The sequence below is a fragment of the Globicephala melas genome, chromosome 3 (assembly GCF_963455315.2).
Source record: "Globicephala melas chromosome 3, mGloMel1.2, whole genome shotgun sequence".
Classification (NCBI taxonomy): domain Eukaryota; kingdom Metazoa; phylum Chordata; class Mammalia; order Artiodactyla; family Delphinidae; genus Globicephala; species Globicephala melas.
In genome coordinates this window covers 54,346,206-54,356,447 of record NC_083316.1, presented here as the reverse complement: position 1 = coordinate 54,356,447, position 10,242 = coordinate 54,346,206, and positions in this window count along the sequence as shown.

Sequence of the window (10,242 nt, the reverse complement as noted above, 5' to 3'; positions counted from 1 at the left end):
GTCTCCTCAGTCAACCACTGTCTGCCCCCTCCTGCTGGAGCCACATGGCTTCGCATGTGACTCCAAAGCCCTCAGGGCCCTGGGGCTCGGGTCCAGCCAGCATCACGAGGCCTGTGAGAGGCGGGGCAGTGGGCACCTCAGGCCTGACAGGACAGAGCAGCACCCGCTCCCGAAGGAAGTAACTGCTTTAGTGCCTGTTGGGTGTGAGTTTCTTCCTCTCTGAGAGCTGGGCTGGATTGCCCTGTGTTCTCTACAGATCAGTGAATAGAGCGATCTGATAATCAAACAACATGGTGTCTGCTTCCCCAAGGAGGATGCAGCAACGCACCTTCCTACACGGACGGAGGAGACATTCTCTCGCCTCTTTGCAGCGTCATGAAACTCCAGTAAGGCTTATACTAATAGAACGCAAGCCAGGATTCCCTGCTGTGTGTCTCGCCCTTTTCAGAATTATTCCTCTTAATCCTCATGAGGACCCTAGGAGATAGGCACTGCCACTGACACCATTTATGCCGATGCGGAGGCTTCAGGAACACAGAGATCAAGAAACAAGGCCAAGGTCATATCCTAATAAGGAGCGGCTTCAGACCTAGCCATTCTTCTCCTTGGCCCAGCATAGTCCTGTTTGGGACACACTGACAAGGGCCTGGAGGGGAAGGGGACGAAGAGGGGTGTGAATTGGGCGTGAGGGGCCATTTCTCTGATTATGTCCATAATGTCAGGATGATGTAACACCTCATCACAGGCTCCGTCCCCATGAGGCTAGACAGCTGGGCAAGTTCTGCCAAAGGTAGGTGTGAACACTGATCTTTGCAAACAGCCCATTAATATTGAGGAAGGCCTTTTCTTTATCATAATCCTTCCCCCACCAAACACACCTAAAGTGGATGTGAAAAGAGAGTGAATACCTTGTGTCAATTTTAAGGAGGATCCCAGACCCTCTCTTTCTGGCACCATGCTGGCCTTGTTCTCTCAAAAGTCAGTACCATCAAAAGCGTCTTACTGGTTGTGAGTGTGAGGAGATAGGGGCCTAATGAAGGCTGGTCAGTTATTATTTGCACTGGGCCCCCTGGTGGACTCCCAAGTGCCGTTCCTGTAACCCTTTATCTCCTTGGAATTGTATCCACTCTTTGTAGCAATGACTGCCACCGTTAATAGTCAGCCAAGTGTTTATCGAATCTGTTCCTTGGATGAAATAATGCATTTGCAGCAACATGGATGCAACTAGAGACGATCATACTAAGTGAAGTAAGTCAGAGAATTGCAAATACCATATGATATCACTTACGTGTGGAATCTAAAATATGGTACAAATGAACCTATCTACGAAACAGAAACAGACTCACGGACATAGAGAACAGACTTGTGGTTGCCAAGGGGGAGGCAGGGAGGGAGGAGGATGGACTGGGAGTTTGGAGTTGGTAGATGCAAACTATTACATTTAGAATGGATAAACAACAAGGTCCTACTGTATAGCACAGGGAACTATAGTCAATATCCTGTGATAAATCATAATGGAAAAGAATATATACGTGTATAACTGAGTCACGGCTGTACAGCAAAGATTGCCACAGCATTGTAAATCAACTCTACTTCAACAAAAAAATAAATTAAATAATCTGTTTCTTGGGTCAGAACTAGAGCAGCTACCTATGTGCAGAGGAACCTACACTGTGTGAGTGATGGAGGGGTCGGAGACTTTCCCGTTCCTAAGTACAATACTTCATCATTCCTGAGGAACTTCATGGCTGCCAGCATCTCACCACTAGATTCCATGCTTGGTTTAAACATTTTCCCCTCCAGGCCTTTGTCTCCATTAAGACTGAGTTGGGTGACATGGAACAGAAACCCAACTTGAGCATTTGAAGCAAGTTGCTTGTTTTTCTCTTGCAGCAAGGAGTCGGGAGATAGCTAGTGCAGGATGATGCCCCAGCTGGAGGAAACCACCCAGGATTCGAGCTCTTTTGCTCAAGCACCTTCTGGGTGTGGCTTATGTCTTCACACTTGTAAGATAGCAGCTGCTTCTCTGTTTCGCATCACACCCTCAGTCTAGGTGAGAAGAGGAGAAAGAACAAAAGGAACAATGCTCAGTGCCAGCGAAGTCTGTCCGCTTTTATTAGACAAGCAATCTTCTTCTGAAACCTCCACCCAGCAAATTTCCTATCCTGTCTCATATCCACCTCTAGCTGAGTCGAAGTTTGACGGGCTCCATATTTTCAACTGGGCACCTTGCTTCGTTGGACAAAGCTGGATATTCTCTTAGGAAGGAGAAAGGGGAGGTTGGCTCTGAAGTAAGGAATTAGCAATGTCTGCCACACCATCTCTTGAATGGTGTTTTGAACAGGAACATGTTTTGAAAAATTAGCATGTTGTGTCATTAATACTGTCATAAAAATTGGGGCACGGTATGCAGATATGGTTTTCCTCAACTAAAGGAGGAACCAAAGGCAACATAGGGACACTGGACTCTTTGTAGAGCGGGTGTTATTGAAAGAAGAAGGTCAGGGATAGAGGACTAAAACTTTCTCCTCTTCGCAAACTTCCTTAGGGTTGGCCTTGCTTCTGAAACGTGGTAATGCTTCCTCTCGTCCAGCGTTTCTGAACCTTGGCACTGTTTCTGTCTTGGACTGGGTCATTCTTGGGTGCAAGGGCTACTCTGTGTATTGTAGGATGTTTATCCTGGACTTGGCCCACTAGATGCCAGTAACACTGTCCCCTACTCCCAGTTGTGATAACCAAAACTATTTCCAGACATTGCCAAATTGCCCCTGGTTAAAAATCACTGCTGGAGTCTATTCCACGCCACAGAAACTTGCTGACAGAACTCATCATTTTCCTGGTTTTGAAATGAGAAGTGTGAAATTGACCTGCTCCCCAGCAGTGGACCCTGGCCAAGTAGGGCAGCAGCAGGAGTGCCTCCCGGCAAGGTCTGTCCTGCACATCTGCACAGCAGCTGGACTGGGCTTCTATTGGCTCGGCCAGGATGACACCTGCAGGGCAGCCTCCCCAGCCCCCTGTATTCACAGCCCAGCACCCCACGGGCAGAACTCGTGGTAGACAGAGCAGGCTGGCACCAAAGTGGGGCTGGCAGATTTAGCAAATTAAAAATACAGGGTGCCCAATTAAATTGAATTTCAGATAAACACAAATAATTTTTTGGTATAAGTATGTTCCATGCAACCCTAAGTGGAAGCAATGTTCCCCTTGTATCTGGGTGCCACAGAGAGTGCCCCTGAACAAGGGGCAGGATGGTGTTACCAGAAAAAAAAACCCAGGTCAGCAGCAGACTCTCTAGGGCCCAACTGCCAGCAATGGAAAGGAAGCATCGAAGTTCCACCTGAAAACACTCGGAAAAGTGTTTCCAAGAGAGCGTCTCCAGATGAGTAGGCTCCTTGAGACACTGCAGAGTACAAGTGACTGTGACACCCCATGCACACCAGGGGGCTGCTATAGTCACAGTACACGTCAGCAGGTTAAAGTCTGAAGAAATCCTACATTAAGGAAGCCTGTTGGACTTTGCCTAAACCAGGCTTCCCCAACATTCTCTGAGAGTTCTTCTTGCCTAGTAACTCTTACCAGAATATACTCGGGCATTTATTGTCAATGCAGGTAACCCACAGAGTAGCAGACATTCGACAAATACTTATTATGCGTATGTACTGTGCTAGGCCACGTGCCTGGGATATAGAAGTTTGTCTTTCTTCTGTAGTTCTTAAATCAGTTGTAAATATTTAATTAACTATAATTATTTGTTTAGTGTCTAACTCCCCCAGTGAAAATTCCATGAGATCAGGGACGATGCCCCTCTTACTCACTATCCTATAGCCATCCACTAACTGTTCCTGGCCCACTGGAGATGCTCAACAAATATTAGTTGAATAAATAGAGAAAAATACAGTCTTTGTCCTTTGAGAAATCCTCACCTAATATAATGGTTCTCATGGAACTGAAGAGCAAAATCATGGAAGTTTTGAAAAATGCAGGTATCTGGTCCAAACCACGGGAAAGACCAGAACAAGATTGGGAGACAGTGCTTTATAGACAAAGCTGAGGGTTGAGACAGTGCCCCAGACTCCCCCGGAAACACACACCCACAAATCACCCTTTGGATTAGATTCCTTGGTTGAGTTCGCTACTTTGTCTATCAAGACCAGCAAGTCTGGGCCTAGGCTGGGCCCCTAAGAGACCTCAGGAGAAAAGCTATGTGCTTACCAGAGGGCAACAAACTTTTCAAGAGACAAGGAGAGCGCTTATTTAGGACAAAAAGCTAAACTCCTAGAATATGTTGGTATAATAGATATGGAGTAGGTGACATTTTCAGAAGGCATTTAACTTCCTTTTGGGAACCATAGCCTGGGCCCCAACCTTAATTCAGCTCTAACGGTTCTCTTCCTCCCTAGAGCTCCTTGACTCTCACAGTTTCAGTTCCTGGTTTATTCTGAGACAGAACAAATGCCTGTTCCAGCCCCAGATAGGTTTGTGGACTCCCTGAGTCTCACCTCTCATCACTGCCCCTCATTTTAATTGGGGGCAAACCATCTATCTGCCTGGGGAAGCCTTTCCAGGGAAGACTTTCCAGACACACACACACAGCCATAGAATTTCCGCTTACATGGGGTTATTCTAAAAGCTGACTTTGATTTCTACAGAACGCTTTTAATAAGACTTCAGTCTAAACATAACTGCATCTCATATCAAGAATATTGGATATACAGACACCTGAACTCAGTGTGTTAGGAGCTGGTTTATTATATATATAGCGCCTAAAAACATACTTTTCAGGACTTTTAGGTATCTTGTTGCACTGAATTTTAGTGGAGATGTGCAACTTCTTTGTTTACTGATATGCGTATGTCATGATGCAAGTATCCATTCAGCAATGTACTGAAACATGGTGAATTAACAGCTTAACTTGTCTTCTGAGTCCTCTTGTCCTCAGAAGCCCCCAAAAGGGCTAATTTTTTTTAGTTGTTTGTACATGTCTATTACATAATTTCCAAAACAAGAATAGAAAAACAGATTTAAATGAATTGCTGAAAAGCCAGCATTCACAAAATTCTACGACTCAGGACTCTAGCAGTGGCTTAAGTGAAGAATGAAATACCCTACTTACAGAATTGGGAGGAGTGTCATATAAACTAAAAGATTTTTCAGTTTAGCATGTTTTGTTCCATTAAACTGCACTTATTATGTTAAACAGGAAGATAATTCCAGTTGTTTTGTGTGGCTCCTCCTTCTACTTCTTTTTCATGCTGATGCTTTCTCAGTCATGGGAGACGGGTCAACAATGCCATAATGATGCTACAATGTGCTATGATGGCTGTCAGCACAGCCTCTGAAGGAGCCAGGGAGCATCTCAGTTGGACCAGAGACAGGCGTTGCTTATATGTCTCCCGTGATTGCCTGGAGGCTCTCTGAAGACAGGGGACGTTTTGTTTAGGATTGTTAAAGAAATCCCTTGCAGCTGTCCTGCACTGCTGGCTAACAGAGGGTGGTGCCCAAAGCAGACACTGACCTCCACACTCATCATTCCTGGCTGACTTCTGGGGAAGATCAGTCTCATAGGAATCTACTGGCCACTCTAAGGAAATGATAACTTTGAATTCTTCAAGGTTTTAGGATAATAGAATCTATTTAGCACAATAAGTACTAAAAAGGGGGTAGCACTCTCCTATTGTTTTTCTATTTCAAATTTCATTGGTTTCTGCTCTTTGTTATTTCCTGTCATCATCTTCCTTTGGTTTTAATTTGCTCTTTCTTTTCTAGTTTCTTAAAGTAGAAGCTTTGATAACTAATTTGAAAACTTTCCCGTTTTCTAATATAAGCAATTAGTGCTATACATTTCCCTATAACTACTGCCTTAACTGTACCCCATACATTTTGATCTGTTTTGTTTACGTATTTCTAACTTCCCTTGAGAATATCTCTCGGAGCCCTGGGAAATTTAGAAAGGCATAGCTTTATTTCTAAGTATTCGCAGATATCTTTCTGTTATTTCTATTTTAATTCTGTTATGGTCAGAGAATGTTTTTTAGTATGATTTTATAGTGTTTTTAATTTGTTAAGATTTAGTTTATGCCCAGAATATGGCCTATCCTGGTGAATGATCCATGTGCACTTGAAAATAATGTGTATTCTGCCGTTGTTAAACAGAATATTCTATAGATTCGTTAGATTAGTTCAAGTTTAGTGCAATTAGTTCAAGTTTCATGTCTTCTTTATTCTTACTGATTTTCTACCTATTTTTGTATTAATGACAGAGAGAAGAATGTTGAAGCCTTAGGTGTAACGATCAATTTCTCCTTTCACTTCTGTCTATTTCTGATTCAAGTATTTTGATGCTCTGGTGTTAGGTGCGCTTAGGATGTCGTCTTTTGGATGACTAATCCCTTTATCAGTATGCAGTGTTCCTCTTTATCCCAGAGGTCAGAGGGTTTTTTCTCACCCTAGTTGCAGTTGGCTGTTGCCTTCTCCCTACAGCAGTTTTAAGACTTTTGTTCTACAGAGGAGATGCAGGGGAAGAATCTGGGCATGGCTTCAAAGCTTTCTCATGGTGGCTGCCCTTCCTCTCTCCCAGTCTGGACCTGCAGGGACATTTTCCCGTTACTCTCACCAGTCTTTTCTGTGAGTGCCCTCTGAGGTCAGTGGAGAAGAGTCAGAGTGAATTCCCGTTATATCTGTGGCCCCAGGATTCTATACTGTCCCATTAGCTCATATGTGGCCACTACCAATCAATTTGTTAATAATTTTAGCTGAATCCCTATTATTCTTTGGTGTCCAGCTGCATCAGCCCAAGGTAAGAAAGTACTCACATCCCATCTCTGCTTGCAATCATCTGTCTTCCCTAGATTTAGTTAGTTTTAGTTGGTTAGCTAGTTGGTTGACTAGTAACGTCAGCTCTCTGATAAATTTACAGAAAGTTGTGAATGTGCAAGTCTGGCTTTTTGTTGTTGGAAGAGTGGAGCTCTTTTCACCTTTCTATATCCCATATATAAATGGAAAGTATGGGTTATTATTTTATGGAGTACCCCTTCCTTTCCAAAAGGGAGTTCGCAATGGTGTTCTTGAGAATATCTTTCTGGAACCCAGCCTAATATAAGGTCCATTTCCTTGCTCTTAATACTGGAGCCAAGCTTTCTGGAGGGAAGGAAGAAAGGATAAATGGCTAGTCATATAATTCCTTGTTTAGTCTTTTCTTCTCTCGTTGATAGAGGTTGAATGAGATAGCATCGATATTTCTCTCAGACTCCAAAAACAACAGGTTTGAGCTAGGAAAGCTAGATAATATTTGCAAGTCAGAGAAAAAAAACAGGAAATCTTTAGTCCTTTCCAAGTGAGCTGAAAAATAAAATAAAATCTTCAAAACCTCTTTGAGGAATTAAACAATTTAGGAGAATAATTAGTAATACCCATTTTATCTTCCTTCTTCCCCACCCCCCAACCCTCTGCCCCCATACAATCGGGACCTAAATCCACTGTGCCTTTGGGAGAGGGCCTAGAGGCAGGTCATGAGTAGAGGATGAAGCATGGTTTGCTCCAGCTACCCACGTCTATTAAATGGCGGCATCCACCCCTTGCCCATATTTGCATCACAACACACATCATGGGCTTGTTTGACCCTGACACCATTTTATAGGCTTAATAATAATAAATCTAGGTCCTGAAATAGTTTCACAGATCATACCAGTCAATCAAAATTCAGGAGCCCAAGACCATTAATGTCACCAACAGTGATGCAGCACCCCGGGAATCCATCTAAATCAGCCATTACAACGGAAAATGCACCTTAAGAGCCTGAAGACAGAGGGAGTAGATGGAAGCATGAATTGCGATTCTATTTTTATCAGTCATAAAGGGATGATTTTCTTGGGGAGACTTTGTCTATTCCTGGTGGGAAATGAAACCAGGACTTGCTGTCCATTGCTGATTCCCACTTGTAAATGGGGAAGAGTTTGCTGGTCCTAGGTTGCGTCCTGCAAACTGTAAGCACTGGGGAATTTTCTTTTGAAACTCCTCAGTGAGCTGTCAAGGCCCAGTACTTTGCCTTTCTTTGTCGATGGCTCCATCATTCACATATTCCCTTTGTCAAGACAAATGTTAAAGGGACACTCAGCTGAGAAGCACTTGAGATGCAGCCACATGGAGGTCCCAGACCTTCCACCAACCAATGTTTGTGGTTAATCATTCAAACGGAGGATGAGGGGTAGGGGAGAATGAAAGCCCTTCTCAGGCCTTCTATAGTTTGAATCTTTCTATAACCTCTAAGACTTATTTCTTGTAAGACAGTAAGGTATGAGGAAAGCAACTGAGATTAAGATTCAGGAAAACGGAGTCTTGGCTGACTCTTGAGCTAGTTGTGTGACCTTGAGCAAGTCATCTCACTTTTATGGATCTTATTTCTTCATCTATAAAATGAACAGGTTGCTCTAAATCAGGCATTCTGCACCAGAGATCCATGGACCAGATCCAGATGTGAGTTCTGTTTTGTTTAGCCTTGGAGTGTGTGTGTGTGAGCTAAATAATGACTTGGACATCACTAAATTTCACATACAAACTACCATTCCATCTTCTGCTTCTGAAAAACTGCAGACATTGGCGGCATATCCCCACACGGCAATAATGGTTTTGCTGAGTAATGAATACTGCTTTTGACAGAACCTGCCCCCCTCTACAGGGCCCTGGGATCCCCGCCTACTGTCCTACTTGCCTCTACCCTATGACGCATTCACGTTAATTATCTGACTCCTAGAGGCACAATTCCTGTGTTATATGATCTACATAAAGAGTGGTATTTAACTCCTGTCTGATAAAGCAGAACTCATATTAAAAGACTTTTTAATTTTTTTAATTGAATATAGTTGATTTACAGTGTTGTGTTAGTTTCAGGTATACAGCAAAGTGATTCAGTTTATATATATATATATATATATATATATATATTTTTTCCCCTTATGAGTTCTGACAAAATATTGAGTAGAGTTCCCTGTGCTATAGAGTAGATCCTTGTTGGTTGTCTATCTTATATATAGTAGTGTGTTGATGCTAATTCCAAACTCCTAATTTATCCCTCCCCCTCCTTTACCTTTTGGTAACCATAAGTTTGTTTTCTGTGTCTGTGGATCTGTTTCTGTTTTGTGTTTAAGTTCATTTGTATCTTTTTTTGTTTTTTTTTTAGATTCCACATATAAGTGATATCATGTGATATTTGTCTTTCTCTGTCCGACTTACTTCACTTAGTATGATCATCTCTAGGTCCATCCATGTTGCTGCAAATGGCATTATTTTATTCTTTTTTATGGCTGAGTAATATTCCATTATATATATATATATATATATATATGCCACATCTTCTTTATCCATTCATCTGTAGATAGACATTTAGGTGGCTACCAAGTCTTGGCTATTGTAAATAGTGCTGCAATGAACACTGAGGTGCATGTATCTTTTGTTTTTTTAGATGTTGGGGGTAGGAGTTTATTAATTAATTTATTTATTTTTGCTGTGTTGGATCTTCGTTTCTATGGGGGGGCTTTCTCTAGCTGTGGCAAGCGGGGGCCACTCTTCATCGCGGTGCGCGGGCCTCTCACTATGGTGGCCTCTTTTGTTGCAGAGCACAGGCTCCAGACGCGCAGACTCAGTAGTTGTGGCTCACGGGCCTAGTTGCTCCGCGGCATGTGGGATCCTCCCAGACCAGGGCACGAACCCGTGTCCCCTGCGTTAGCAGGCAGATTCTCAACCACTGCGCCACCAGGGAAGCCCGCATGTATCTTTTTAAATTATGGTTTTCTCTGGATATATGTCCGGGAGTGGGATTGCAGGATCATATGGTAGCTCTGTGTTTAGTTTTTTAAGGAAAGTCCATACCGTTCTCCATAGTGGCTGTATCAACAAAGTCTTTTTAGGATGATGGAAGGTGGAAGCTCCTAATAATTCTGTATTGTCTGGATCCCACATTTTTATTCTTCTCTGCAAATACCCAGTGAAAATACAAACAGCAACAGGTCAGTAGCTAACTGCTGGCTTCTTCATTCACAATAGAAAAATTTCAAATATTTTATTTTTATAGCCTCTTCCATTTTAAGCTCCTTCCACATGTACTATAATGGCTCATCATAGGCTGGGGGAAATAAGCAAGATAATTGGAATTAGGAACTTTTCACTAAACATTAAGTTCTTGAGCCAATAATGCTGTAAAGCTACTCGGGCCCACACCCATCTCATTCTTCTTCCTCTACTGGCAGC